Below are 6,040 nucleotides of genomic sequence, written 5' to 3' on the forward strand. Positions count from 1 at the left end.
TATGTCTCAATCAGCAAATAGAACCCAATATGTCTTGCATCTGCCATGGGAAATGAAGCTGTTTTCTTTCCAGGTAGGGAAGGAAGTCCTCCATAGTTCAGATATAGAGAAGTGAGCCTTTGATTTGGAGACATGAATGGAAGTCTCCCTCCATAGATACATTCTCAGATCAGCTTTTTCTCTTTTGATTCACTTTGTTGTTGGAATTATCAATTTTTATGTTTTACTTTATTTGAGTCATGTAGCATCTATAAAAATAAATCTAGCTATTTAATAATCAAGATCTCTTTAAAAAAACTGAATCTATGTTAAAGAAACAAATTTCCCAAGGGAAATTTTACAAAGAATGTTCCCTCTCAACTTGTTCCTTCTCCTCTCTTCTGTAGGGTCGACTTACCAGATACATAAAATATATTATTTCTTTATTGTTCTCCTAAATATATATTATTATTTGTTTGGGGGTGCACACCCAGTTAGTCTCAGAACCTAGGAAGTGTTCTTTCTGTGTATATAAATTTAGTATATACAAAAAAATAACTCATCTTCCATAAGTGTCTCTCTGAACTATAGGAAGGAAAGATGACAAGTTCTTTGGTGCTTTATTCACCTTAATGTGACTTGAACTCCAAAAAGGGAGAGAGACATTATTCAAGCTACATGAATAAATGTCTCATGTTTTAAAGTAAGGTAGGATATCAATGGGACTTGGTAAGTGAGGGTATAAAATTTTCAATAGGATTGCCAAGGAAGAGAGGTATAGGAAATGTGTGATCAGACAAATGAGTATCCAAATAAAGATGTTATTAAAATATGCAAATAGCAAGGAGGTTGGTGAACCTGGACTAGACAGAGTATGAAGAAAGACCAGTAGAGAAGAAGCAGGAAAATAGAAGGCAACTTCTATGTATGTAGTCTGCGTACGTTTTGGTGAGACTAAGTCTTCTTTCTGGGCAGTGTTAATTTGTGCAGGGCTCTGACTACAAGTCCTAACCTGCAGTTATCTATAGAAATGTCCCTTCTAGAGAAAAAGGACTAGGAAATATTTGCAATTATGTGCATGTCTTAACAGTTTGTTATACATTTTGAAATTCAAATTAATGTTCTCTGAGTTTGGAATTCTTGCACCAACCATCTGTGTTCTCAATATGAACACAGATTCCCACAACTTTTTGGGGTGGATCTGGGATAAATCTGGTGTTGAACTAATACTCAGAACAGTTCTTCCCTTTACATATTTCTCTTTCTCTCTGATTTTCTTTGTTTAAAACTAGAAATTCCACTTCCTCTCTAATCCCTAAAACATGAATTCATTCTTCTACTTTAAAAACCTTCTCCCATTGCAGAATATATTTTTATCATTTAAACCACTATCTTCACTTATATAAATAAAGCTTAATTCTGTTTGTTGTTTGGGTCACATTGATGAAAAAGTTGTCTTTACATCTTAGAATTTGTTAATTTTCCTCATGTAAAATTTTTTTTAATAATCTCTTCTTGTTTCTCGTTGGGAGGAAAAGAATGAGTCAGTTAATTTCTATAACTTCTAATTTTCTTTACTTCCCATTAAGTATTTTGACAATAGCTCATCTTTTCTTTCACTTTTACCTTAGGTTTTTCCAGTGTCAAAGCACCATCAATATAATATAAACATTTTTTCAAATTTACTTGGGGCCCATCCATTATAGAAATAGTACCATTTTAAGAAAGAACTCATTGTGTTACATATTATTATAATGTAATTAAAATACTTGTTGAAAATTATACTGTATTAGTCATCTTAAACATAGAGGCAAACATAGCTGACAGATCCACACTTAAACAGAATATATATAAAAAATAGATATATAACAAAGCAATTTCAAGCAAGGAATATGTACATATTTAAGAGACAATTACAAGACTTCTTGGTAGCACAAAGTAAGACTTAACACACTGTTGTTGAGGTGCCTAAGGGGGAGGCTGAAGAAAATCTGAACATTTGATTCCTAGATACAGTGCTGGAGATATTTGTTGACCTATTTCACTACTAATGCTTTTTCTTCTTTAATTCAGGAGATTGTTTAACTTACCCAATTTAAGTCTTAACATATGCTAACTTTGTAGTCCTCTTTGTGCTACACTTTACTCTTGCCAATGATGATCACAGAAATCAATCTCTGCACTTTCAGACACCCACAGCACTTCTGCTGCTAATGGCAACTGCCAAGAACAGGTTTTGGATTTGGTGAGAGCAGTAGAAACTGGCAAGATCAAACCACCTATTTATTTTCCAAATTACCCCAAGCTTCTTTCACTGAATCTCTACCAGCACCCTGTGAGGCAAATGTTTCTGACTTACTGTTATTGTACTGTTGTAAATCACATTCTCAGAAATATTCTTAAATTATTCATTGGAATAGAGTTTCTTTTCAAATAGCCAGGGTAGATTTTAAGGTGACCATTGACTATGTATTAAAAGTGCCTTTTTTCTTAAAATTAAGTTGAAAACTAATAAAACTCTCTCATGAATTTCTTGCTTTGACCTATTGGGAACAAATCACATAGCCATTTCCTATTTCCTATTTGTTTAAAAGAAAGAAGAAAAAAAAAGACATTAGAGGACTGGGATCCCTTCTAAGTATAGTTTAAATGCTTGAACATCTTGCAAAAAGAAAGATTTCCTATGCTTACACTGCTGTCATGGAGCATGTTTTTAAGCTTCCTGCTTTTGACAAATTTGGAGTAATTTACATAGTCTTGCAAATCTTTTTGCAGAATATGTATCACATTTATAAAGTGCTCTGAGCTTCTCAAAATTTTAATTTTTCTCACTAGAATATAGTTTCAAATTCCCCCCCACCCCCCCAAAAAAAGGAAGAAGGGCTGGTTACTTGTTTTGTTCTTCAAAATACAACTCCATCTAATACCCAAGATACTTTCAAATTTTGAGCCAACCCACATATTTATTTAAAGGAAAAGGGTGGCTGCTATCCATTCTCAGTCCTTTAGGGCTTCCCAGCCAACCTTGCTAGATGAAAGCTGTGATTGCTCTAGATTTCCACTAGAGACCTCTAGCTGATCACTGGAGGGCTGTGGGGCAGGTCCTCCTCTAGGCATCCTTCCTCTGAAAGCGGCAATTGCCCCAGGAGAAGGCAGGGTTCATCAGCAAATGAATACAATTCTGTATTCTCTCTTTCTCTGCTTCTGTATTCTATTTCTTTCATCTTTTTTTTTTTTCTTGAATTAAATTAAGCCTTATTCAAACAACTGTTGTCAAAGAATTTGTATCTCAAAGCAAAGCCAACAAATGACACAGTTGAAACTTCTAGGTTGAAAGTCCCCATTTTCCTTGAGTTGTTTACACCCAGGAGACCAGGCTTAATTCTCAGTATTTAAAAGCCTCTCCTGCTGGGTTTGAGAAAGAATGAGTTCTGTTCAGAGACTTATTATAAAACCAATCAAAATTTTCTCTCACCCCAAAAAACCACAACATTTTTACTGAAATCCTTATGTTCTCTTTTTCTGGGTTCTAACCTCCTTCAAAATAGAGTGCATAGACTTAATCCCATGCAACAACAGATGGCACACATCTGTAAGGGGAGAGCCTGGTAGATGAAGTTTCACCGTTTTCTTAAAATGGCAAGACGCATTAATCTTCATTTACCTTTGAATGGTCTGTAATAGAAACAGAGGTCCAAAAGGGAAAATAATCTTCCCTAATGTAACCTGTGCCCCTGTGAAAAATTGATGGAGCTTATATTTCAGAAACTGAGTGTAACAATTTGTTCCCTCTATTCATGGTCTTCACTATAGCAGCATTAGAAAGAGCACCTAAATAGCATTAGGTCATTGAGTCCAGTTGATCAAAAGTACTTCAGAAATCCTCTAATAACTAGTTTTCTTTGAGACATTTACATGTGTTTTTAGGAAAAAAACATTATTCTTTTTTTGACAGACTTTTATTTGCTCACTGATTTATTCCTTCATTTATTTAATATCTGCAATGTGTCTCTGGTTTTTGTAAAGGCAACATCTGAAAATGCACTAGGACTTGAATGGGCATTTCTAACACTGAATTCATAAAACCCTCAAAAAAAATTACTCAGATGTATGTGATCTTCCTAAGGTGTGTGTGAGAGAGAAAGAGACAGAGAAAGTGAGAACAAAGGTTAACTAGAGAGAATTTTAACTCATAAGAAAAATTAAGATTTTAAAAATTTAATCCTTAAAAGATTTGGTGTAAAGAGAAGTTGGAAACCAATGTAGAGGCTTATATTTATGTAGTACTTAAAATATATAAAAATTGTCACATATTAGAACTATGAGGGGCCAGAGAGATAGCATGGAGTTAGGGCTTTTTGCCTTGCATGCAGAAGGACGGTGGTTCTAATCCCAGCATCCCATATGGTCCAGAGCCTGTCAGGAACAATTTCTGGGCGTAGAGCTACGAGTAGCCCCTGAGCACTGCCAGGTATGACCAAAGAACAACAACAACAACAAAAGAACTATGAATGGTATTATATAAGGACATTTATATAGTCATCACACAACTGTCCCTGACACGGAGGTCAGAAAATGTAGCATTTAAATTTTGTATGAAAGATGATCAGGAATTTGCCATCATGCTTTGAGAGAAGATAGGTGGAAGTCAGTGTGCCTCGGGATATTACCTCCAGACTCTGAGGCTGTCTCTACAAATTTTCTAAGGCCATCCTACAAGTTGGAGCATGACAGGTATTTTCTCTACAGTAGATAGACAAATTGAACTTGCTTTGCCATTAGTCAACTATTACAGGAAGAGAATTCCATAGGCATGTTCTAGCTGGACACAAGTGGCGAGAGTACATTCAACTTATTGGTACTAGCCAAGGTTGCAGGGGTGTCTAATCAGCACTGCTACTTTAAAGATCTCACTATACTGGAAATAATTTTTACTGTAATAGATAGAGCCTTACATGAGGGACTAGCATGGATTCTGTGTCTGACCAGATAGATGCCAGCTTAGCAAAATACCATGAACTTTCTCCATTTCCTTTTCTATATATAATAGTTACCATTTATTGAGAAACCTTTATCTAGAAGCTATAATATTTATCTGCAACCTTTACCTAATAGCTATAATATCTGACATCTTTCTTTTAAGTATCTCACTATGCTAAAATGTACCTTGTTTTTTGTACCTTGATTTTGTTTTTTAAATAGAAAAATTATATTAAAATTTTTAAGTAACTTCATTGAAGTCAAGTAGTGACACCAGAAATAGAATCACAGTCCTCTGATATTCCAAAGTCCAAAACCATTTCTGTTCAGTTCATTTGTTTTAGATATATCTTTATCTTGATCATTTAGCTTCATCTTAAATGTCATCATCTTGAGACGATTGTTCATCAGTGAAATAAGAGCTTCAAATACAATTTGAAGTTATTTCTGCAAAGCCAGAAAAATATGTTAGCTTTTAATTATTTATGTGTGGAGCCACAATGAAATTTTTCCTCATTGCCAATTTTTGATGGTAATAAAAGCTTAATATGAAATTCACAAAACTATTTAGGTTAAGATTTAAATGCTTTCTCATTGGCTTGAATATTATTGTTGGGATCTGACCTTATCCTAAAAGATCATTCAAAAGTAAATGCATTACAAACATATTTCAAATTAAAAAGTAATACCTGCTTTTAATCTAAGATTTATTATTGTTAATTTCAATCTAATAAATAATATAATTTGACAATAGAACAATACATTATAATCAATTTTAAGAGGCTTAATTGGTAAATATATTTTTTAATTTTCTAAGGCCTAGGGATAGTACAACAGCTAGAATGCTTGCCTTGATACAAGACCAATTTGAATTTGATTCATAGCATATACTATGCTTTTCTCAGCCCTTCCAAAAATGATACCTGACCATGAAGTAATGAGAAAACCCTGATTCAGCCAAGTGTGGCCTAAAACAAACCAAACAAAAATACTTTCTGGTATATTGTTGAATATAATTCAAAGTTTTCTTCCCATATTTAATTTATTCTAACCTTATGTTTTAGTCAATATAGTTCTATTT

Source organism: Suncus etruscus, chromosome 2 (assembly GCF_024139225.1).
Source record: "Suncus etruscus isolate mSunEtr1 chromosome 2, mSunEtr1.pri.cur, whole genome shotgun sequence".
Classification (NCBI taxonomy): Eukaryota; Metazoa; Chordata; class Mammalia; order Eulipotyphla; family Soricidae; genus Suncus; species Suncus etruscus.